Raw genomic sequence first — 25,785 nt, forward strand, 5'->3', positions numbered from 1 at the left:
TGCCAGAACGTTCCGAGTGCACCGGTACCCTGTATAAATTGAGCGCTTTTCAATGGGTAGCAAACACACAAAAATTCGCCCTGGCAAAAGCAACAATAATACCCAAAACACAAGTGCAGAGCATGTTCGTGCGTGTGTGAGTGTGTGAAAACAAGTAAACAAGGTGTGGGTCCCAGTGTAGGGGCATCAAACACTCACGGTTAATTAAGTGTAGTGCGAATATACTAACTAAATATTGGTTAAATATTGAATTAAAGAAGGAAACAACAAAATAATCCCAAGGCGCGTGTGAGGAACGAGAGAGAAAGAGAGCAAGAAAGAGGCAGAGAGAGCTGAAACAACACACACACACAAACATACATATATGCGAGCACGCAGAAACGAAGTGGAGCTCGCGCTAGTGTTGCCAACCTGCCAAAAACAATTTGACTAGAAATTTCTTAAAATTAAAAAAAAATCGGCTCCATTTATTCAAAAAAACTGCAAGAGTATTGCAAAACATACAACTATATTCTGAAACTTTTTGGAATCTGTGCCTTTATCCTAGCGAGTTGGCAACACTATTTGAGAGAGTCACGCACTGCGAGAGATAGAGAGAGAGTCACATGCGCTCTCCAGCTCGCTCATTTCAATTTTCCTCAATGAATGAAAATTTTTCACGGCAAAGTGTTTTTTCGGTCGGTTCGTTTCGTTGTTTCATGCTTGCTACGCGGTCGTCGCTGCGTCCGCATTGGTGTTTTGTGTGCCCCCCGTTTTACGCGACCCAAAGGCCTGCCTGCCACAAAAAAAAGTTGTAAATCCACCAAATAGCTAATGTATATACATACTTAAATTTCTATTGCATGTGCACCAGCAGGAGCAGCGGCTTTTAGAGAGAGTTAAATAATTTGTGAAAAGTGCTTGTGATTTTATCGTGTATATAATAACAAAAATAAAAATAGTCTATGCCTTTTGCATAACAAAAACAACGCCAGCAGAAAGAGCACGGGAAAATACATAGAAGGAAAGAGCCAGAGAAAAGAAAACGAGTGACAAAAAACACGCACACACATCAACCAACCAACCAACACACACACAAAGACACCCAGGAGACGGTGGGACGCCTACGTCAATAAGTAAAAACGGTAAGCGCTAAAATTCTTGCTTGCCAATTGGAAAATTTCTTATTTCATTTTGTGCTCGCCTCCTGCCCCCTCCCCTGACTCTGCCCACCCCCTCCCTCGTACACTTGCTCTTTTACGTTGTTGGCAAGCGGTCTTCCATTCACAACAGTCACACATACCAATGCATGCGCTGCTCTCCCCCTCTCTCTCTCTCTCTCTGTGCGTTTTAGTGTGACCAAAGCTGAGAGCATGCTATTGTTTTTTTCTCGCTCCTTTCTTGTTTTGCTTTTTCTCTCTCTCGCTCCGTCTCTCTTTTGCGATGGTTTTCTCTCTCTTTCTCTTTGCTACTATATTTACATAAAACTTTTAGGAACAATACTATTTTGTTGGATAATTTGCACATCATATTGTTCATAAAAAGCTGGAAAAAAAGAGGGGAATACAAAAACTAAAGTTAAACAATGGGCCTTAAAAAATTCAAGTGTGTGCGTGCGTGTGCATTCTTTATCATTGATATGTTAAATTGCAAAAAAAAAGCTGAAATTCAAATTCAAATTCTAGCAGCTACTGAAATTTTTTTTTAAACAGTGAATTTGTCGTTCTTTTGTTGTATTTCGAGTTTGTGTGCCTTGCCTGCGTGTCCCACTGTGCCCCTGCCTGCCCTGCCCTGCCTGCATTGTAAGCCACTGTTGCCGACCAAACTCCCCCATTAACTCCCATTCTCCCCTGCCACACACATGCACATTTCTCTCTCGCACACACACATGCAGGCATACATACACTTGTGTAATTAGCGCTGCCAACTGCATCGCACACGAGTCGAGCGGCTGCATTGCGTTTGCTTCTGCTTCTGCTGCCCGGCCCCAATTTTTCGCTCTCCCCCTGCTCACTCTCTCTCTCTCTCTCACACACACTCTGATTTACATTTGAATGTGCGTGGAGGGCGCATTTGTTTTGTTGATAATTATCAGCAAATTACTAAAAACGCACTTGGCAACAACACTAGAAGTAAACTAGAAATGTGGAAATGCTTAATATGTACATATGTACATATGTGTGTGTTTATGTATGTATGTACATACATACATCAAACCTACCATATTTATATAGAGCTTCCATTTATGGGTAAAGCAACAAGAACGCGTGCTCAATTGACATTTATACGAGTAATGTAGAGTTCTTGACGACGTTTTCTTCGCCTCTGCTTTTAGTTTTTGCATGTGCTTAAGTAAGGTGTGTTTTGTATACCCTGTAATTGTAGACTACTTGCATTGGGGTATATTTTTCTAAAGCAAACGTAGCAGAGTCTAAGCATTCTGGATACTTCTGGGCAATTTTTTAGAAGGGAGTGTAATTGGATGAATCTTTCTTGGAAATATGTATTTGTTGTTGCAGCTGTTGCTAAATCAAACTCTCAGGCAAAGTATACAATATAATAGCTGAACTATAACGTTGCCACTTGTTAATATATGTAATTATAGGTATATTTTCAACCATTTTATTGTCATTCCATCATCATGCGAGTTGGTGTGTCAGAGTGTATTTTTTGCGGTTTTCTATAGTTATAAATTAACAATGGCAAGAATATTCTCGGTTGTTGGTAATTACAGCATAGCACAGAATAGAACGGGAGAATGGAACAGTTCTATGAATAAACCAAGTCCCCCCTTAACGCCCTTTCGCCCATACAAATACCTAAGCTCTATAGCTCTATAGCTCCTATGGCCTATGATGATGTCGTATGGCGAATGCTCGCCCGTTATGGATGGAAAAAATAAAGAAAAAAAAAGCAAAGCAATGGTAATGGAAAAAAGCTCGCACGTTGATTGTTTATTAATTTATTTTATTTGTACAAATTTGGTTTATCGTTAGCGGCAAAATGTTGTTGCCGTTGCTCTTGCTATTTTATTTTTCCTTCATTTTTATTATTAACTTCATTATACGCGAGGCACGGCACGGCACGTTTTTTCTTCTATGATTTTTACGAGTATGTGTGGTGCGTGCCTTTTATGGCCAGGACAATGAGCCAATTTTGGTATTGAAGCTAGTTTCTCAATTAGGCCAATGCACTGAGAGAAAATGTATGGCTTAAGCGATGAATACAGTCATAAAACGAACGAGGTTAATGAGGAAGCAACCCATATAGGCCCATAACCCTTTTGTAACCTTGTACATTTCCATTGAATGTTGTCATTAACTCCAGTTCCTGCCCTCAGAGCATAATTCCCAAAAAATCATCATGTAAGAACCTTGAACAAATCATCTTTTTTTGTACAAATCTTACAGGCTGTAACGTTGTATCTGTGTCTCTAGATCTTTTGTTCGGGGCAGAAGAAAAACCATTAAAAAGTTGAAATAAGCCACAAAAGCTGCCAGAAAATAACAAACAGCCAGCCCAAAAAAAAAAACTTCAATAACAATCCATCAAAAAGTTGGAATTGCCTAAATCCCCAGAACACACAAAAAACAAGATCATGTAGAGAGCATTAAAAGCAGAAAGCCAGAGCAGAGCCCCTAGATCGAAATATAAACATGAAAATGAAAAGAAAAGCATTTGTAATGGATGGTCTTTAGGTTGTTTTTTGTTGTTTGCGGAGCCCTCTTACACAGTGACTACAAAGAATATGAAGCCCAAGCGAAGAGTTGAGCGAAGCAAAAGCAAATAAGCAGCTGGCAGGAATGGAGATCCATAGAATGGTGTACAGATAGATGGCTGGTTTATAGATGTGTATAAGGAATACATTAGATAACTTGTGATTTAAGTCTTTAGTCATCAAACAAAATTATAGAAGCATCAAAAAACGTAATTAAAAGGCAGCAAAAGCTTAACAAAAAGGAACCTCAAAGGTTCAATGCTTTCTGGTAAGGTTTCCCAATGTATTTCTTTATGTTCACTGATTTTGGGGCATTATCTTGTGCGAAATATGAAGGTTTTTCTGGGGATTGGGCGGTAATTATTAATTCTGATTAAATCCCGCTGAGGGCATTAGAAATCATTGGAGTTTTTTGTCGATTGCCATTGAAATTTGATAGTGTACAATGGCCAATGCAATGGAATATCATTTCGCGTTGAATTTACCAGCAGACGATGGTGATAATGATGATGATGATCGGAGGCAATGAGCATTAGCTGCAAATGTGTGATTGAAGAGAAGCGGCAGCAGAAGCAAAAGCGCAAGAAGAAATACGCTGAAATACAAGAGGAAGAAAAAACATTCGATAAGACGATGGCAGCAAGCAAGCCGAGCGCCGTGGAGCCCTGGAGCCCAGAGCCCAGACATGGCGGATACGCAGCGTAGTATACACATATATAAAATACATATCTGTATGGGTGAGTGTGCGTGGAGTAGTAGTAATTGTTGTTGTTTTTGCTGCCTTTTTTTCACTACTATGTACTACGGGGTTTAACACCAGTAGCTGTCTGACAGCTTGACTGCCGCCGCCGCCAACAACATTGCCCTGCTGGTGTTTGTTTCTTCTTTTTTTTGTGCCCACTGGTTGTAGGGTATGCGAGTAGGTTGTGCTGCAGGGTAACATGTAACCAAGGGTCGTTTTTAGTAGGGTTTTTTATGGAATTCCAATAAGATGTCAGCTAATGTGGTCTCATCAAGAGATGAGAGGAATTCCCATGGAGAAATACTCACAAAAAGGATCCATCTGCTATAAAGGGTCACTAAAAAGGGTATTCTTCAAGTCTGCAGGCTGTGGATACGGTTTATGTTGTGTTTTTGTTGTACTATTTTGAAGTTCAAGAATATGAAAAGCAAGAAAGAAGGAGGCAAAGGCAACCAAAAGTTGTAGCTGTGTGTGTGTGTGGATGTGGCTCGAAGGTCTTTTGTAGTTCTCTCTTTTGCCCTCAGCTTTTGGTCCTCACGTAGCTGTTTTGCTCTCTTTCTCACTGCACAGGCAGGGCATATTACAGATACGGTTAGGCAGTCCTAGACCACAACAGCCGATGAGCTTGACTAGCAGTACCTTTTATTTAATCCCACCTGAGAATAACGTGTGTTCTCTCTGTTGTGCTCCGTTTGCTCCTCTCTGTTTTGGAGAGCAGCTTCACTGTTGTTGTTAGGTCTTCCTCTCTCTCTCTCTCTCTCTCGTGCTCGCTCTCCTTCTTCAGCGTCTCTCTTTTGTAGCAGCAGCTCATTTGTTGTGCCTTCGTCTTCTTGTTTGATTTACCAACACAAACAGGCGCGTTGCACACACGCCACACAGTCGTGGCCCAGAATACACCAGCACACACACAGTCGTGGGCCAGAATATGTGTGCTGCCTGCGCGCCTGGAAACCAAACTGCGAACCGGTTTCTTCCAAGTTGCGTTAGTTTTTTGTTGCTGCTGCTGGCTGGCTGGCTGGCTGGCTGGCTCTTGTATCTGGTATCTTGTAGTACGCCTTGCTGTCGTGCAGACTCGCCCCTCGGCATTCTACAAATACTATAAACATTGGAGTTGTACTACAACTTCTTATATGGGCATCCCCCACCAGTCCCCACCATCCACAACCACATTTGTGTGTGGCGCGGAGTCTGTAAAGATATTTCTGGCTGGAGTTGGAGTATAACAGTGCTGGATCAGTGTATTTATGTTAAAATATTGTAAATTCCCCCCATGAATCAGAAATGAAACCCCACCAAAGTGAATCAACATTTGTATCCATCTTTCGGAAAGATTTTGCTTCACAGAATACTCGTTCTTATATGAATTATTCAAGGGGCTTGGCACAATGAATTCCCTCATCTGGTTCCTCTTTTACTACAGTAATCTCTCATAATTTGTGTTTAAATTATGGTTACGTCTCTCTTCCTTCTTTACCCCAAAAGAAAAGTAAATCTCTGACGCACAAATTTCCATTTCATTTAACAATTTCAAAAATCCCAAATTGATTTGCCTCAAAATCAGACAAAGTCTCTCTGAAGCCTGACCTTAATCCGCACCTGTGTTCCACTGATTTTTTTGGTATCGGCCATCGACCAAATAAAAAAGGTCCAAAAAAACATGCGTTTTGCCCCTTTCATGGGGTTTGTTGGCTGCTGCTGCTTCTGCTGCCTGCCTGCTGGCCCCGTCGTCAACGTTTTTCGGGATCATTAATTACGTCTGCTCGGGGTCGGTCTCTCTTGGGGTCTCTCTTGGTCTCTCTCTCTCTGAGATTCTGTGGCCCCTGAAGAACCGGAATATTCAAGAAGGAAACAAGAAGTTGTCTTTCGAAAACTCTCTCAAATATGAGCTTTAAAACTTCTTTTTTTTTGTTTCTCTTTCTTTGTTCTATCTAATGTTGAAATGTTTCATATTAGAATGATAATAATATCAGGAATGAGAGGTGAGACTATGAACTGGTTTGTCTCCTTTTGTGTGAACTCCACCTACCGCTCCATTCTCCTCCCATTCGTCCGATGAGTAAGCTTTGCGGTCGGTCTCATTAGCAATACCAGATATTACTCATTTCCATCCCATCGATAGACGGAACGATAACTAGCTTTCAATTTCTATGGAAATTCTATGGGATATCTTATCCTTTATTATAAAGAAAAAACACGTTCCAATATGCCGGCAAATGTTTGCCATAAATTATGGTATTTTTTTGGGCGATTTTTTTTAAAAACCTGTTACCCAAAATCTATGCTGTAATAAAAACCACAAACAAACCGGAAAAAAATAAATAAATATTTTTGGGTGTACCGCTTTAAATGGTTGCCTGCTGCTACCGTTCCTACCCCAGACTGTCTCTCTCTATGTCTCTCTGTGTATCTTGGGGAACCGGTAGAATCGAGGAATCAAGATTAAACCAGATATTGTTTGGGGGCCTCTTACTACGAGTATTTCCTCGACACAGCGAAACAAACATTGATAAGGTTTGCTTTGCTGATCTTTAAACCTGAAAGCCCATAAAGCCAGACAGTCAGATAGTTTCAGATGTAGTAGATTTTGATTAAAGTTGAATATTAATCAAATTTCTATAAAGAAAATGCAAAAATTGTTGACGAGGTAAACATCGGGGGCAATACTTATCGGGTATTATATATATATGTACTATATAAAAGCCACATGAAGAGGTGAAAAAAGCAAAAGGCAAATTAAATAATAAAAAAAGTAACAGCCAATACAGATGCCCTGCCCGACAAACGCTGATAAGTCAATATGTAATTTAAATTTTTTTCGTATTTCAATAATGATAAGGCAGTGTTCACTCTATATAGAATATATATAAATGTTTGTATGTGTTTTTTTTTGTATGGAATGAGAACGTTTTTATTGATTCTCATCACTCACTTTGTCAGTTTGTCATTTGGTCAAACATTTTGCCCCTAGAGACGCGCCTTGGAATGGCAACGGAATCGAAATGGTTGTATCAGTCGTATCAGTTTTTATTCAGTCAATAATTTTTATACTCAGATAGATATTGCGGGTAAAAATATAGAATCGGCGGAAAGGGTGCGGCTCTGAGGTTTCCTAAATGTACATGCATACGTGTTTAGCCTTTCGCTTAGGGGAAAGTTTCTTCGATTATCATAGAGGTATTAATATATCTTACTTATGCCGTTAATTTAAATAATATATATTTTTTAGTTAAAAATGTAAAAAATAATAATTTAATTATTTATTAAAACAAATGGAATAAAAAAGTTATAAACTAAAAATCTGGTAATAAAAAGAATAAAACCTTTGTTTAGAAACACAACTTGACAAGATTTCCAGTTAAAGAAGGATAATAGACAGCTTTTCCACAGATTTGATAGATTTATATACATTTCTACATGGAGTTTAGATGTTGAAGTTTCCTGTTAAAGCATGTATCCATCGATGGCCATAGGCCATAGGCATTGTATGGCCAAAGATACATACACATCAGAGATACATTTGTATGCCCATTTCGTGTTATTATTTCTCTTTTCGTTTTGTGATTTATTTCTACGGAAATTGTTTGTTTGTTTTCTCTCTCTCTCTGTCTCGATACAAAATATCTAAAAGTAATGCATCATTGATACAGCTACAGATACAAATGTGCACATTTGTATAAAGATACAGATACATGGACAGGCTCGTACTCTCTCTCCCTCTCCGACTAAGCAAACAAATTTACAAACCGACTGACAAACAGTCAAATGATGAATTCATTCTTAATGAAAAACTACACATAGATACAAAAAATATCTACAGATGTACATATACACGCTATACATATACATACATATGTACATATATGTATGTTAACAAATTTTATCTGGGTTTTTTGCTTTGCCCGAGAAATGAATGAAAAGGCAATTTTGCTATCAAATTTATTACCATTTTTGTTGTTGTGTTGTGTGTTTGCGTTTTTACTTTTGAAAAAACATTCTGTAGCTCTGGCTGTGGAAAGATATTTGTTTTGAGATCTGTAGAATGCCATAATGCCAGAGAAATAAATTGCACATCTTATCACACTTTTAATTCCTAGAATGCTCTTTTTTCTTTTCATTATTTGTTTCATTTCTGAAGAGTGGATGCTTAATCACTTTTGCTTAAATTAGTTCCTTATAATCATGCCCCAGACTACGACTATATATCACTCATTCATGCCACAAGTCTGCCTTGAAGTTCCAAGAACTAGATATAGTCGAAAGATTCATCATTCAACAGAGAAAAGTGCCAGGAAGTGAGCTCTTAATCGCCTTAACATAAGAGCTAAAAAATCGCCACATCTATTCCGTTGAATTTCCATTGTTTCTTACACACTAAAATGTGTTATTTACTTTTAAATTATAGACTGGTTTATATGTTAAGCAACGGTTTTTTGGTACTTTGCTTTGATTTTCCTACTTTTTTTGCTTAATTATTTACCAGAAATACGACGCTTTCAAGACCTCTACCATTACCAACTCAAGGGGTGCTCATGATTTAATTTTAAATGGTTAATTGTTTCAACGATCAACAGTTTTTTTTCGCACGTTAAAATTTAACATTTTTAAGCAGTTTCCTTGAGGTCTGAGACCGCGTGCGTGCTATCCACCGCATAAATGCTCTGTTCTTCACGTTTTTCGAGTGGGCATTGCGGGTGGTTTGTGGCGGGGTATGTATCAGTTAATCTATATAGTTACCACTCACGGCACGTCACAACAAATACAATAAATAAAATATCAACGGCAAAAATCGCGAAACAAAGCAAAACGTAACGAAAAACTAAACTCGAAATTAAGATATGCCAAAAAGGCAAAAAGAAAAGAAGAATTATGGCTGAAACGGAGAGCGGGAAGGAATAGAAGGTGGAGTACGTGGAGGAGGGAGCGAGTGTATGTTTCGGTTTACGCCGTAAACTTGTTGACAACAAATTTGTGTATTTGTTACTGTCGTACGAGTAGTTCTTTCTCTCTCTCTCTCTCTCTTATTTTCTCTTTTCATGTTCTTTTTTTTGTATTTGGGTGCTTGGGAATCGGCTGTTATTTATCTCCATATAGTACAAAATATTCAATACTAATATCTGGGGGGTAGTGGTGGGGTGTTGTAATTTGTATTCAGCATTTAACTTTTCTTTCTGTTTCCAATGCTGATATGGCATTTAAACCATCGTTTATTGTGTCGCACTCTTTTTACCCCCATATCTCGCTCACTCTTTATGCACTATTCAAAAGAATTATAAAAATATATATAACTCATGTGTGTGTGGTAGGTACAGTGCGTTTCGGGAGAGTAAAGTAAACGAAATGGTACAGTTATAGCAGTTTATTTATCGTTTCGTATGACTATCGAATATTCTTGTAGAAGAATCAAGTAACAGCTCTTAATTTTAATCTAAATCGACTAACATGAACAGTGAAATTTGTCTTTAAGTGGCCTATAACAGAGTGAAGATACTTATCAATGCCAAAAGTCATCCATATTTATAGTTTCTTAAATCTTCACAGTTGCAAAAACCTATTACAATTGCCTGGAATTGTACCGATCAATGCCCCCAAAGTGTTCCCTTTTTGGCGACACCATTTCCTTCCAATTTAACTAAATATTTCTATAACATGTTCAGTGCAAAAAAACACAATAGTTTTGTCACTCACGCCAATATATATACATATACATACATACATACATACATATGTATGTGCACTCGTATACTTATATTTATGGGGGTTGGGGGTCTTTCTGATTAATCTTAACTCGTCTGGCGGTCGGTTGTTCAGTTGCCGCTGTTCGTTCGTTGGCTGATTGGTTGCTCAGTCAGTCAGTCAGTCATTCAGTCAGTCGGTTAGTCAATCGTTCGTTTAGTTGTACGCAGAGTCATGTCATTCATTTGCCATTTCAAGTGCTATACACACTCATGGATTGTGTGTTGTACGGAATCTACCTACCACTATATCTACCCCACATATAACGAGAATATATGTCTGTATATATATTTGTTCGATGCCGGGCTGTTTGTTGTTCCGTAATAAGCTTAAAAGTGTAGCTATAGCTATTGCTTGTGCTGCTATTCATTAATGAGTTGTTTAGCTGTCAAATGTTCGGGTTGTCCATACACGCTTGTGCCCCAGCTTGAACGTAGATATAATGGATATGTCATTATTAATATTTTTTGCATTATGCAAAAATAAACATAGAGCTAAAGTAATGCGGCATAGAGTTCTAAAAAAACTAGCTTCTATTTCTTACACTTCTTAGATAATCTTCCATGATTCTCGATTGATTTTTATGATTCCATTTTATAGAGAAAATCACTTTACACATTCCTAAATCATCTAGGGAGTTGTATAAACCATAAAACCTAATTTAACGGCCGGTTTTCCATTTTCAATTTAAATGTTATTTTAATAGAGAAGACCCCTCCCGCCTTTGGAGTTTCAAGTGTTTTGTTTTATGGTTATTTCTACATTCCGCAGTTGCCTTAGTTTAGTTTTCATTTCTAAATAGCCAAAAATCATTCTACCCATGCCCGAATTCCCATTAATTTGTTTACGATCTGACGCCTGCTGATTTCCATTAATCTTTCCAAAAATTATAATCGTAAGTGGTAGCAGGTGCAATGGCTGGCTGGATTCGATGGGCATTATAAAAGTTATCGTTTGCCATCAATCCTTAACCACTCACAAGGAAACTTCATCAATCAATTAGCCCATAAATCAAGCAATAAATTACTTAATATCAAGACAAATTCATGTCATTCTCTTGAAAATAAGTTATGGATAGAAATAGGGAGAAATTTATAGTACTAAATGGAAGGAATAAGTTTTAAAGTGTGCATGATAAATATAGAAATTTAGGGTTCTATTTTTATTTTACAAAGATCTAAATGACATTAATTATTTTGAGCTTTTCTAGAAAATAATCTATAAAAAATGTATATAAAGTTTTTATTCTGTTTTTATTCCAAAATTGATCGTTTCCCTCCATTAGTTTGATTAACATTTCATTTTTATTTTAAACAAACTACAATTACATTTATGGTTTTGCTTTCTTCAAGTAGACTTTCCACCTTATGGTATATGTTCCATTTGCTTCCCCCCCGGGATGCCACTGCCTCTTCGCCAGACCTCTACCTCTCACATACGATTGCTTTTGTGTGCTGGGGCGGCTGTGCGGCTGGCTACCTGTTAAATTGTAAGGTAAATAATCCAAACACACTCACACACGCATGGGAGAGTGGCAGGCACACTTTTGAGTAAACTACCAAATTACACACCACAGAGGAGACCCCCCTCCCACCCCCGGCTCCCTTTCTTCGGTAGCTTTCCCGCTGCTTCCACTCAAAAAGCAAATAAACCTAAGTGCCTCTCCCCTCAGCCCTTTTGCTCTGCCTCTTAATTCGATTTTAGTGGTATTTTGTGGTTCATACTTGTTTTTGTTGTTGCACGGTAGCCTCCCTCCCCTGTCCCCTACCCACAGAGGAGGGAGTATCTCAGTTTATCTTTTAAGTTTTGTGGTCTGTACTTTTGATACCCATTGAAGCGTAGAGTTTGGGTAGATGCAATGCATGGAAAGTGGAAAATTAGACTAAAAAACAATCTTTGAAGTCATTTAAAATTATTTTAAAAATTCCCTGATAAATTAGTTATAAAAAAATAAGACTTTAAATTCTTTAAAAATGATTCTTCATACAAAAGGACCATAAAAATATTTTCCTCTTAAGATATCAAATTTTTTATATAGTTTCCCGCTGAATATTCTTCAAGATAATGCTCTAAAATCAATACAACACTGCATAAAAAATCATTGAATGATTTGTTAGTAAAAAAAAGAGGTAACTCCCCATTCGAACCCTCCTTTCTCTGTGGCGGCCTTCAACAGCAACACTCTTCTGTTACCTGTTTATGTAATGCTCATGAAATTCACTTAAGTAAAAGCCTCAGTAAATACCAAAACAAAAAGAAGGCAACGAAGAAGAGAGATGGCGAGAGGGTGAAAGAAGAAATATAAATGAAGAACAAGTGTGGCATTTGTTAGATACTTTTTCTTTACACATTTCTAGAGCTGTCTTGCGTTTGAAAAATAATATTTCTTGCTCTCGGTTGTTGTTTATTTGTTTTTTCTTTCCTTTTTTTATTTTTTATTATTCAAGCTTTAATGGCCAACGAAAGACACAGATACAGTAGCGGACACACATGTGTGTCTACAGATGTATCCATCTGCATCTCTCCATGGGTGCATTTGTGTGTGTAGTCTTTTGTATCTTGAAGTTTGTTGTGTTTCTATTATAGTAAACAAATGCGCGTAAAAAAGGAAAAACACACATATGTATGTACGAGTGTTACCAGCGAAAAATTGGCTTAAAAAACGAGTGTGAAAAGAGAGAATAAAGGAAAAACCAAAGAGAACAGAAAACAAGAGAAAAGAGAGAACGAGAATGAAAGGAAAACAAGAGGCAGAGACACACATCGTTAGCCGCGCGCTGTCCGTCGAGAGATCCAATCCACAAGCCAAAACAAAACCCAATCCAAAACCGAAACGAAGCGATGGGGCTTGTCTGGCCAGTATCTAGAATCTAGATACATGCCACATGCTGGCTGCTGGCTGCTGGCTGATGTGTGTGGCAGGAGGCCTCTGCAGAACCAGCCTCTGTGCCTCGTCGCTTGCGTAAAAATTCTTTTCGTCTCGCGCGTAAAAACGTAAAAAAAACAGGAAAATGCGAATGAGTTGAGAAAAATATATATGGTACGATATACACATGTGCATACGTTTGTATTTCACTGGGTAATTGTAGGGTATATAGGGGTTTATGTGGAGGCAAAATGGTGTTTCCCTTATTGGCAGACACACACACAAACAAATCATCTCAAAGGAGATAGGGAAGACGATTCCGATTCCAATTCCTGTCTGCATTTAATATTCATTTATGTGCAATTTTTATATGTATTCTCTCCACAGAGAATTTATTGCTGCTTTTGCCTTTGCCTGCTACCAAATTGATTTGTTTTGTGCCTGCAACAACTGCTGAAACTCGGAGACTGAAACTGTATGCGAAACGGATTGCAGATGAATGTTTTCTGTTTTTCAACGAGTTCTTTGATCGTTTTTTTGTTTTTATTGGGTAGAGAGTTCTAGAGAACTCTGGGAGACAAGATTTGTTTAAGAAAAAAAATTACCCAAATCTTATGAGATGTTTTCAGTAGATATAAGAAAGATTTTCATCCAGCTGAAGGGTTTTTATATGTCATCCATAACCTACATTCCCCAATGGATTTCAACACCTTTTTGTAATGTTTTCTATTGACTTTGTGCATATTTTGCAATTGCATTCATTGCAATTTATTTTATTTATTTGCATGTATGCCAATAATATTAATATTTGCTAAAGATAAAAGAAAAACCTTGCATGGAATATGCTCGATTATTTATCAATAAAATAAAATAAATAAATGTGCATTGCTGAGTTTATTTATAAAAAAAGTTCTTTGTTCTTATTGTTCTTTGAATGTTGCAAAATTTATTCACAATCCACATAAATAAATATGAACCGAACATTTGTGATTAATTATATCGAACCCTTTTGAGGCCCAAGACCTCTCACTTATTCTTATCTAAACCCAAGGCTCCCCAGAGACGCGAGGGAGAGAGGTGGGAGGAGGGAGACTTCCCTCAGAAATAAAAAATCGCCTTACTTCAATTATTGACGACATTTCGCCTGATAAAAACCCCACAAGAAAAGAAAAATAATAACTATATAAATAAATAAATAAATACAATAAAATATTTGTGTGTATTTCTACGAGTAGTGGTAGTAGTAGTCGGAGGGGGGTGCGTGTCCACAATCTATAGGCAAAAGCAGAGGAAAACGCCAACGTACAACACGTTTTTGTTCATTTTTAATTAATGAAACTTATTTCGAGAGAAGAACCACACGAAAAGCCCAGACAAAAATAAAGCAAAAATCAAAGAAAAACAAATGAACGAAGAAGCAAAAAACTAACAAATCAGCAGCAACAAAGAACCGACAACGCGTTAGCAAAAATGCAGTAAATATTATGACCATTATGGATACTCTTTGCTTAGAGATTGAATACAGCAATATAATTCTTGAAAATATTGTGTAGAATTAACAGATTAAATAAATGTTTCTGTGCCTATTTGCCTTGACTTTGGGATGAAGAGTGTGTAAATTAATTGAAAAAATAGATTAGATAATCTCTAAACTATATTGTTGTATCGCATCGTATGTTCCTAGGTTTAGAGTACTTTAATCATCAGTCAAATTGCCTAATATTCTCCCATACCCTACCCCATTCAATGGAATGTTCTTTCATTCTACTGTCTGTCTCTCTGTCTGCCACAACTGTTGGTCTATGCGTATTATATCTGTCATTTGTTGCTTATAGCAGCCATACTATATCTCATACATACAGACACACAGCAATATTTATGGCTATGTGTCTGTATCTGCCGATTGAAAATTATTTTACCAATAACAAAATCGCACTTTATCTTTTCCCTCTCTCTCTCTCTCTCTTTCTTTCGATTCTAAATATGATTAAACAGAAAGAGAGGGGCACAAATCAATTGTATTTTTGTACATTTTTACGCCGAATCGTATAATCAGGTAATTTATATAAAGAAGCAGAAAAGAAAACCGCGCTTGCCCCTCGATAAGGCTTTGAGGTAAAAAGAAAAACAAACTTAACGAAAAATATATATGTATGTACATGTATATTTGACGGTAGGTACGTCCGATTATATATACAGACGTGTGCGTCTGATATTTTGCTACACAATTTTTTCATTCATGCGCTAATCGTTCGACACACGCACACACGCGTACCTGCCTCCTCCTATATGTATGTATCTGTAGCTGTTTATCTGTATCTTGGTGTTTGTATCTATACATACGGAGCGTAGTACGGGTTTTATTATGCCCGATAAAGAAACACACACACACACACACACTCCTCTGCCTCTGCCTCTGCCCTGCGCTCGCCCGATTTTCGTACGCTGCTCCGCCACACGCGTCAATGCGCGTACCGCTGCCCTTGCCTCCCTCTTCCACACATGCACCTGCCACACACAGCCTGAAGCTCTTGGCAAAAACATATAGCAGTCGGCCTGCCCCCCACTACGGCAGCCCCCTCGTTTATATTTGTTCAACATTTTAAACACATTTTTAATGCTGCGTAAATAAGGCAAACACAATCTGAACAATCCACGTGCATGCCGAAATATTTCTATATTTATGCGAGTGAGAGAGGGGGGAGAGAGAGAACGAACAGCAGCCAGCAGCCAGCAGCCCAGACCCAGACCCAACATTTTCATTATAAATCTATAAATGCAAATAATTTTTTTTGGCAAACGCCGGAAAACTGCTGTGGGTACTTTTTCTTTTGAGCCAAACATTTATTTGGGGATTTCTTTGAGGTGGGAAATAAATATTGACAGAAAATTATCAATAGAATTATTATTAATTTAAATGGGAATTTATTGAGCACTTCCTCAGAGGATGAATGAATAATGGTTTTTTATCGAGAATTTACGATTTTTGATGAATTTTTGTGCAATTTGGGGGAACATTTTCTACGAATTTATCAACAAAATTAATCAATATTAATAAATATTTTAATTTGTTAATGCAACGAACGTTATGAGGTATATTTTATATAATTCTTGAAATTAAAATGCATTTATGATAAATAAACATAAATCAGAAATTTATCGCACATTTAGAACATTTAATTATTGATTTATTAAGACATTCATTTGGGTGCCAAAATGACCGAGGGGTGCTGCTGCATGACGTCCGAAATGATTTAGAAACTATTGGAAATTCGATGCACCAAATTGCAGTTGAATTCAGCCAGAATATTTTATTATTTAATGAATTGATTTATGCAAACATAAATTAGGAAATAGTGATTGAAATTTATAAGTATTGGCATTAGAATGTACCCCCAAACTTTACCCACAAACGTGCCCCTAAATATACCACACTTTGTATATTTATTTTATAAATATTTCAATAGTTTATTTACCTTTAATTTGCATTGAAGTTTGCCAAAAATCCATGCTCCACCGAAGCAAACAGCAAATGAGAGATGCAAAAAATAGCGCCAACAATTTTCGCACACATCATAAACGCCAGATACGAGTAGTTTTATGGCTGGATTTGGGGTATGGGTTGAGGGGTTCTTCGTTCTCTCGAAAAGTTATTAATTTGCTGGCGCCACTCAATCAGGGGCACAGCCAAAACGGTAGAAGGGGAGAAGGGCTACCCAGAGGCGTCGCAGTGTCGCCATCAGTCAAAGTTCTTGTTTGATTTACATGTTTATCTTTATCAGTGTTCGTTTTGTCGTTGTCTGTGAATAAATTATACAACAAAAATATATCAACAACCATACACATGGCATACCCCTACGATATCTGTAGGTATATCTGCATACATATCTAACTGCCAAAGCCGCCTTTTTGGCCAAACAAAAAATACAATTAAGTTGTGTTAAGTTTCACACATGGCACGAAAGGCAGCAGCGGCAGATATCTGTTGGGGGGCCCCCTGCTTGATATGCAAAAAAGTTGACCAAATAAAACCCACGCCACACACTCCCGTCGCCCTGTAATTAAAATACTCAAAAAAGAGGCTTAAAGAATGTTTTTTCTTGGAACTACAACACAAATCGATTGTGCAGCGTTAAAAGAGCGACCTTAAAAGGTATTTTTATTAGCAAACAAAAAAGTCTTTGCAAAAGGCTGACATGCAGATCCATCAAATATTTGTTTGGCATTATGATTCCTGGTGTTTTGTTTTTCTTGCAATTGGAACCACAGCTGTCGCTTATTTATGATACACAAACTCATTATTTCTATAATTAATAATGTTTTCTACTTTCTTTGTATTTTCAGGTATGTTTCAACCATTAATGAACACCTCCAGCAATTCAAATGGGGAACCCACGATTTAATTAGAATAATCTGAACCAAAAACTCAGCGTGTAAGTTGTACTGATTAAAAGGGTTAATCATTTCATTTGGTATATTGTAGTATATATATAATCTGTTATTTGTCTAGAATCGACAACCAAGATCAACTCTATAAAGATAATCTTTACAAAATATATTTTAATAATAAACTGATCTCTCCCCCGAGTGAACTTTGGCCAATTATTACATGGTGGCTGCTTCAAGGGGCACGTTTCTTATGTGCCTAACCTTGATTTTTTCATGAGTTCCAGTGGAGCAGTTGTCATCATATTTCACATGCATCAACAAAATTTAATTCTTTATGCGAATAGTACTACAAATACGAGTATAAATGAATGCATGAATATGCGCGAGTATTTCTGTATTTATCAGTTACAAAAGCGACAGACTGCCGACGTGCTTTGGGGCTTGTGTCGTGATTGCACTTTTAATTTACTCGTACTACGAGATCGTAGTATTTGCCATGGCGTACTTGTACAAACATACAAGTAATATATACAGATACAACTCGTTTAAACCGGCCGGCCCACGCATTGCTTGAGAAGTCAAGCCCAAGCCTCGTCCGACTCGCAGCAGCCTACACTCGCCACAGAGGCAAAAAATGCTGTTTTTGTTCTCTCAACTTTTGACACGATTCATTATATTCCCTCTATCGCATTTTGAGTGGGCTTTGGGGTTGGCTTTTTAGAGACTCAATGAAATTAATTAATATGTGGCCCCCCCCCCTGCCTTGAAAGCGTGGGTTTGGCGGCGCCTTCCGACCTCCTCCAGCGATTATCTTTTAGGCCACAGAAGCTGCTGCTCCTCCGCCGCTGATTCGTGTGGTCGCGTGGGTGCCTCTGCAGGCCTTTAGTTTATGATTTTTCACTTATCGTCTTGTGAAAAGGGTCTTAAAAGCTTTGATTATAAAAAGTAGCACTCATTTTGTGTTGTCAAAATATTCCACTCTGGAGTTCCAGCTTAAGTTGAATTCACTTTTGAAAGCGTGAAAGATAAGAGAGCGGTTTTTAGAGGCTCATAAATATGTGTATCTATGTTTAGTAATCGTAAATATTTTGGCATAAATATTTAAATATTTGGATGGGTTATTTATGCCCAAAAATATCTTAAGTGTGTTGAAAGTTGTGTCGAATAAATTGGTTCTTAGATATAATACTTAGTAGAAATTATGCCATCTATTGAGAATTAATTCTAGCTCCCAACGAAATGTCGTTTCAAAATTAATTTCTGATCATTTTATCTCTTTAATTTCAACAGATTTCGCAATGAAACACAATGCCCATCAATCTTATTAATAGTTTTTAATGATTTTCGCATGATAAAGTCTATTATGTACCAAAGATTATAGATCTATAAAGATTGGCTTAGATTCCACAACTAATTTCAGTTTTATTCCATACAAAAATTTCCATTGGAGCAACCCACACGCGATCCATTGATGAGATTTCCCTTGGCCGAGCCCTTTGATTGTAGCCAGAAATGAATTACCAAATTAATTATATTACCTCGATGCCATCCCACACACCGAACCAATCATCCGAATCGATTTCCAATCTCTTGGATTTCCACTAATTGTGAAATTCCCCCAAAAAGAGAAACAAAGAAAAGTGAGATCTTGGGGCTTAAGTAAGATCCAAAAAGCCAGAGGCGCCGCTTGAAGGGGGACAACAAAAAGGCCGTGTTCCACTCTGTGAATGATAAGGCCCCGCCTGGGGGGTGTCGTAACTTTAGCTACGCATCGTCTGTCGACTACTGTGGAGTGGACCTGAGGGGACTCTGACTCTGCCTCTGACTAACCAGCGAATGAATGAGTCAGGCACCTGCTTGAACAAAAGTGACATGGGGAAGTGAAAAAGGCAGAGAAAAGGCCAGTGTAGTGGGGCAGAAAAGCCAAATAAAAAAAAAACCTCAACCATAATGTCAGGAGCACACATAACATTTAGGAGAAACGAATGTCAAGAGAACCCAAAGCCACAAACGAGAAATCGGATGAACAAATAATTCCCTCTTCTAGCTGTCATCTGTAGCTGTTACTTGAACTGTAGCTGTGTCTGTGGTGGGGTTAACCTACGACCTCTATCTTTGTGTGTGTCTTTGACATTATCCCTTCTTGTTCGCACATTTTCTCCTGTTTGAACAAAGGAGAAGCAAAGGAGAAATACGAAATACACGAAATGTAACAGCCTCGGAGTCCTCTGGCTTTGGGCTCTCCACATATTTGTTTAGGTCGTCTTTTGGTCAATCAACAGAGGGACAGAGGGAGAAGGAAATCAACTGGGAAGAGAAGAGGCAGGGTCATAAAAAATGAACTTGTTTAAATAAATAATTTTCAAGGTACTGGGCATATATTTTTAGGCATTTCCCTGGGGCGGCTGCTGTGGCTTTTGGGATACGGCGACTACCACCAAAAGGCCATAAGGCCAGTAAGCCAATTACACAAGGAGGCTCTTAGCTGGATTTGGTTTGAGAGTGGCGAAGTGTGGAATTTGTATACAGAAATTGCATTGAAATGGTAAAGAATTTCAGTGGAAATTATGTTAATATTTGAGAGATTTCAGGGAATTCATTTGGAGTTTATTAGGGAATTATTTGATAGAGAGTGAGGGCAGTGCATTTTTGATGATGGAATGACAATTAGAAATTCTATTAGAATCGGTGAAACATTTAGCTAAATTCCACACCAAAAGCATTTGTTCCCGCACAGTTTCACTTGTGGGGCCATACCAAAATCGATTTCATTTATCTACAACCCAAATATTTATTCAATGTTCAATCATATCGCGTGTTTCCTTTAACTGTTGCTCCGTACTCCATTTACTTTTATTTTTTGTACCTTGTTTATGATGTTCTACGGCTCTCTCTTTTTTTGTGATCTGAAATTTGAGATAAGCCCATGGAACAATTAGTGGCTGTATAAACAGACAGCAGAAAGCTATAGGAAATGTATACACTCAGAGAAAAAGTGGCACATTAAAAAGCAAACAACTGAAATATGTATGTATAGTGTTTGTTTTTAAATATAATTTGTTTAAATAGAACTAAATTGTATTTAAATGTAAATGTGTTCAAACTTTAAACCAAATATAAAACTATTTAAAGCTAAAAGCACTTACAATAAATATTATACCCCTTAAATAGTACAGTTATTAATATTTAATATATTATAAAATAAATTGCCAAATAGAACATTTATTTTAATTAAAGTTTGAGTGAGTTTAATGTGTCAAAACATTTTCCTCTTGCAATTTCCACTCTGGTATAAAATTCATTGTTATGCAATATTAGGAACTGTTGCCTTTTTTCTCTGAGTGTAGGAAGAGGAGCACTGTGAAGAGAGAGAGAGAGAAGCCTCCATCGTTTGTCGTGTTTTTGTGGTCAAGCAAATAGAGTGACAAGCCCCGCGACAAAATGCCTTCAATTTTTTTTTTTTTTTTTTTTGGTTTTTATTTATTTATGCTACATATGTACATATATCTGTACATATTTCCTCGTGTCGTGTCTAGCAGTTTTGGGTCTAACGCTAACCCCAGAGATAGGGAGTAGGAAATGGAAATGTGGAACGTGAAAAGGGCAGACACCACACACACGACACACACAACAAGATACGACAGAACCGACATCACACACACACACACACACACGCATTTTGCTAAGTGGTGTCAAATATTTACATGATATTATATTTCGATTTTCTATTTACCTTTTACACGGCACGAGAGGCAATACTTTTTTTGGACTCTGAATTTTGTGGAAGAAGACTCATGTCTCGCGTTCTCGTTCTTCTTTTACTTTTTCTATTTTTTAATAATATTTGTTAAGATTTAAATTGAAATGTTAAGGAGCTTTGAAGATCAACCAAAAGTGGTATAGAAATGGAATCGGTTGGTGGGAATTGTTGAATATTCATTGTTAAAAAATAAATATAATTCCGTTTCAAAGATTTCTACTTCCTTAAAAGATTTCCTCAGAGATTTCTACTACTTTAGAAGAGTTTCTCAAGTTCCCTGCCTCTTTGGTGGACTTTTCTACCCTGGTTAAAGTGATGCCTTCTCCCCCATGCTTAAGCTCCCACTTTGGCACGAGATGCCACACTCAGCTGCTGCTGCGTGGCTCTCCTTCCCAGAGGGGAGGGTGGTGGGGGGTAACTCTGAAGAGTGGTTCATTATTTGTATACTAAAGCATTTGCCAACTTTGGTTATTTATAGCTAATTGAGGTGGAATCTCTGCCTCTGTCGAGTCCTCTTCAAGGCAATTATATTGATGCTAAGTGGGTTAGGACACCACTCGCCAGGATGCCACACCCACCACACCATACACCATTCTCTCTCTTGCTCTCTATGGAAGCTGCTGACCAGCACACGCTTGCCATGGCATCGCCTCCCCCATTGAAGGTATAATATCCCCCGGCAGGCAGGCCAAAAGGTGAGGCACAAAGAGAATTCGAATTGGAATAGCAAAGGGAGGACGAGGAGAAGGGAAAAAGCCACTTAGGCCAACAGCTGACGCACAGGATGAGGGTGGACCATGGACATCCTTGAGATGATGCTGGTGACTGCCTGCCAGCCTGCCAGCCTGGCCCCATGCTCATCGCCATGCAAGCGCACGTTTCGAAAACCCCGGGAAAAACCTCCTCAAACCAATAGGCAAATGAATTTTCTTTTCTTTCTTTTGCTTTTACATTTTTTTGAGTAAATCAATTTTGCGGCATACGCTGTAATGTTGAGGAAACTGCCACAAAAGAGTGCTGTGTGTGTGTGTGTGTGTGTTGTGTGCCACAGTTCATTCCACTGCCCCCAAATCCACTTTAGCCCATCTCTAATGATGCTTGCGGGGGGGATCCGTCCTGCCTTTGACACTTTTGACCATAATAGTTTTTACTGTGAAAAGAAAGGCTTTCCTTTCCCCTAATCACTCTTGCAGGCAGGTCTTCTCGTACTGCACCTCAGTCACCTCCTTTGGCTTGGATTTTTCTGCTGCTTTCGCCTTCGTCTTCATCGTCTGCTGACGGTTTACTTAAGGAAAGAAAAACAAATTTCTAAAGATTTTCCCCTATTTTTACTTGGCTTTTTTTGTCCCTGCTGTCGTGTGGGTTTTTCTATATGTATGTATATATATTTTTTAAGGGGAACCTTAAAAGAAAAAGGGGTAATAATAACGAAGGGTAGACCGCGGCAGCAGCCCCTACACGACGACTGTCATTCGCAAGCTGAAGAACAGGAAGAGATATGCGCTCGGGGGATCTCTCGCGGGAGGACTGCTGTCACTTCACAGGTAGAGGTACTCCTCTTGAGCAGTTCTACAAGAAAACTAGTGATTGCTAGATGTGGAGCGACTTTTACTGGTCCTAAAAAATCTCTAAATGTTTTCCACAACAGAATTCAGCACATGCAAATATTTCTCTTATCTGAATGAAGGCTCCAATGGCTTGAAACTTCATCAAATGTAGCATTCCTCTACAGAAAGAGTATACCCAACGTCTACCTTGTCATTCAATATTTGTGCTGCTCCCCTATTTTTTTATTTCGCCTTTCAACGCTACCCCAACATGAATTCTGTTGTGTAAATAAAAAGCGTTTGATATTTGGGCTCCCCTGTCGATGGCTCCTCTCGTTACCTTCTTGCTCCTGCCAATATGCTATAGAAACGATATACATATGTTGCATATAGAATGTAAATATGTATCTTCTACCTTCCTGCCATTCCTATGCTTTATTTGCCTGCAAAAAAAAAGGTTCCTATGGTGGGGTTAGGTTTTTATTTTGGTTTATTGCGCCTTACATTTTGAAGCCTGGGCTGTGTGTTCTATTTTGGTGCATTAAACATTTAAGAGGCGATAAAAAACACTGCGAAATAAAAATCAATTTTATCTAAACCAAAAGGCAATAAGAAGTCGTGCTCTGCCTCTGCCTCTGCCTGCCCTGCCTTTGCCATTCACTAACTTGGTTTTCCAACCGAGTTTTTCCCAACAAAGTTTTATCACTTTACTAAGCTGCAGCCCCCTCCCACCATCCTGTGCTTTGGGCAGGGGGGCACCTCCCATTAAGCCTTATCCGAGTCGAAACTTTGTCTACGAGCCTCATTAGCGTTTTGTTAGTTGGCCAAAAAGTTGATAATAAAAAGTTGGACATTGGCTGCCACCGAATCGCAGTTGTGGCATTTTTTATATTGATTTTTCCTTTCACCTATTTTTATGTTGGAAGAGTAAATTAATATCCATCAGATATCTGCACCATATACATATCTATAGGGACAGACAATCCAATTATGGTGTTTATTTTGAATGTCATTTGAGAACTGTGGATGGAAATTTTGGAATTTTTAAATTCCTTTAGTATGTTTTCACATCTCTGATGGACGTGGAGAAAGTATGGTTCTTATCGTTGATTAAATACAACTTTTGCTTATATTTTTTTGCTTAAACAAAAGGCCTTTCCAAGTTATTATCTTTCTTGGAGTGCTACTTGTGCTAGAAATTGTTTGAAAATGAATCATAGACATAGAAATATACTTTTGCTTTAGTTCAAGTCAATGGAATGTTCTAGCTAAGGAATTTTTTCATGTGAAAATAACTACTTAACTTTAAAAATCTAGCTAACGCGAGGAAAATTAATAATTTATGAGATTTATAATGGGAAGTACCAAGCTTTAGATAATAACTGTTATCCGTCTTTAGAAGTAACGTAAGAACCCGACAAGTGTTCAAAGAGCTATAACTTTAACTTGTTTTGCTTATCCTGTCCCTAATAATGATCTGATTGTCATGTGTTTTGGTAATCAAAAAACTCGCTAGAAAATATTCGTATAAACGGAACTCTACATTTGTTCATTGGCACATCTTACGCATTTTTCAAACAATGAAAACAAAATACGCGCAGTGGCAAATTTGCATTTAGAGCTCAATCAAATGCATTTTTTCTGTGCTAGAACTCGACGCACAAACACAAAAAAACAAAACTTTAACGAGTCTACGCATTTTTTTATGCAGTTATTTATCTTGCACAACTCTAAAAATAAAAGCACTCCACAGCAGGGCTGCCAGCACAATTGATGGATGGATGGATGGACAGCACAATCCACACATTCAGAGGGGTAGGGAGGCGTGAGAGTGTAAATAGCATAGGATAGACATTGATTTCCAGAATTAACTCAATTATTAATACATAGTATTAGCCCGTACTTTTGTCAGAAGTTTCATTCGTTCCATGGGAAAGTTCTCAAGTGTTGTTATTGTCGCAATTTGAATTTTAAATTCAATTTGTAATCAAGTCATTAAGTTTGGAGAATGGCTTTTGACTTTTTGTTTGTGCAATTAGCAGGCACTGTAATCGATAAGAGTTCACCACGCTGCTTTTGAGACAAATTTTATTAGGGATAAAGTGTCGGAAATTACATTGAAAGGTGTTTTGGGGGGCTGATTTTCAAATGAATTGATTCGTTGACACTTTGCCATCGCGTGTTTGGGAGTGTAGACACTTTTTACTTATTGATTTTTTCTTTAGCTTATTTTATTTATTGATAGGTAATTGTATAGGTAGTACCTGTTGGAATTGTTAGAAAGTATATTTTGCGTTTTCATCGATTTTTATGGTTTATGTCTAAAGTATTTTAAAGATATATATTTTATTTATTGATAGATACCACCATTTCCCAAGGGAAACTCACTTGAAATTCTGTCCTGGTTCTCAGACAAAGTCCCATTTGGCATTTTATTGTTAATTATTTCGATTTATTTTTCGCTGATATTTCTAAATCATTTCCATTGGCCCCTAAATCATCGAATGACGCTAAGCCTCTCTAGGGCCAAAAAACATAAACAGTGGACAACATTGTTGCCCAGAGAGACAGAGACAACGACGACGGCGACGATGTTTCTGCTTACGCAGTCCACAAAGGAATATGAAATTGTGTGTGTTGGACCACCCACAAATAGAGACAGGAAAAAAACAGTTAGCAGTAGAGAAGGCTGAGTCAGAGGCACAGGAAGAGGAGATTCTGACTTAGGCGCAGTTCCAATTTCTTTGTGGGCAACCGCGAGCTATTGACACGAACGAGAGAGAGATGCCGACGCCCATAGCATTTTGATATCCCTTATTAAAAAGAATTACATCAAGTTGTTACGATTCTTTGAACAGGATGGTGCAGACATATTAATATGCAGGGATATACATATGTATGTCTCTGCTTTGTAGTCTAGCCAAACTATTCCTTAAATCTTTAACTGCATAAAGTCTGCATAAATGTTAAACTGATTCGTCTCTCAGTTTTAATACATATTCCATAACAATTAGGGTATTACAAATGTCGCATACAACCTACTGCTTCGTT

General features: G+C 37.9%; 1 protein-coding gene across 1 annotated transcript in view; it reads left to right on the forward strand.

Annotated features, from left to right (window-relative positions):
* Positions 1–620: 620 nt before the first annotated feature.
* The window catches only part of LOC117899294 (putative transcription factor capicua), a 47,253-nt gene continuing 22,088 nt past the window's right edge, over positions 621–25,785 (forward strand). The window contains exon 1 of the mRNA XM_034809206.1: positions 621–1,124. The gene's annotated coding sequence lies outside the window, so the exon portion shown is untranslated. The remainder of the gene's footprint in view (positions 1,125–25,785) is intronic.

This window comes from Drosophila subobscura, chromosome O (assembly GCF_008121235.1).
Source record: "Drosophila subobscura isolate 14011-0131.10 chromosome O, UCBerk_Dsub_1.0, whole genome shotgun sequence".
Taxonomy (NCBI): Eukaryota; Metazoa; Arthropoda; class Insecta; order Diptera; family Drosophilidae; genus Drosophila; species Drosophila subobscura.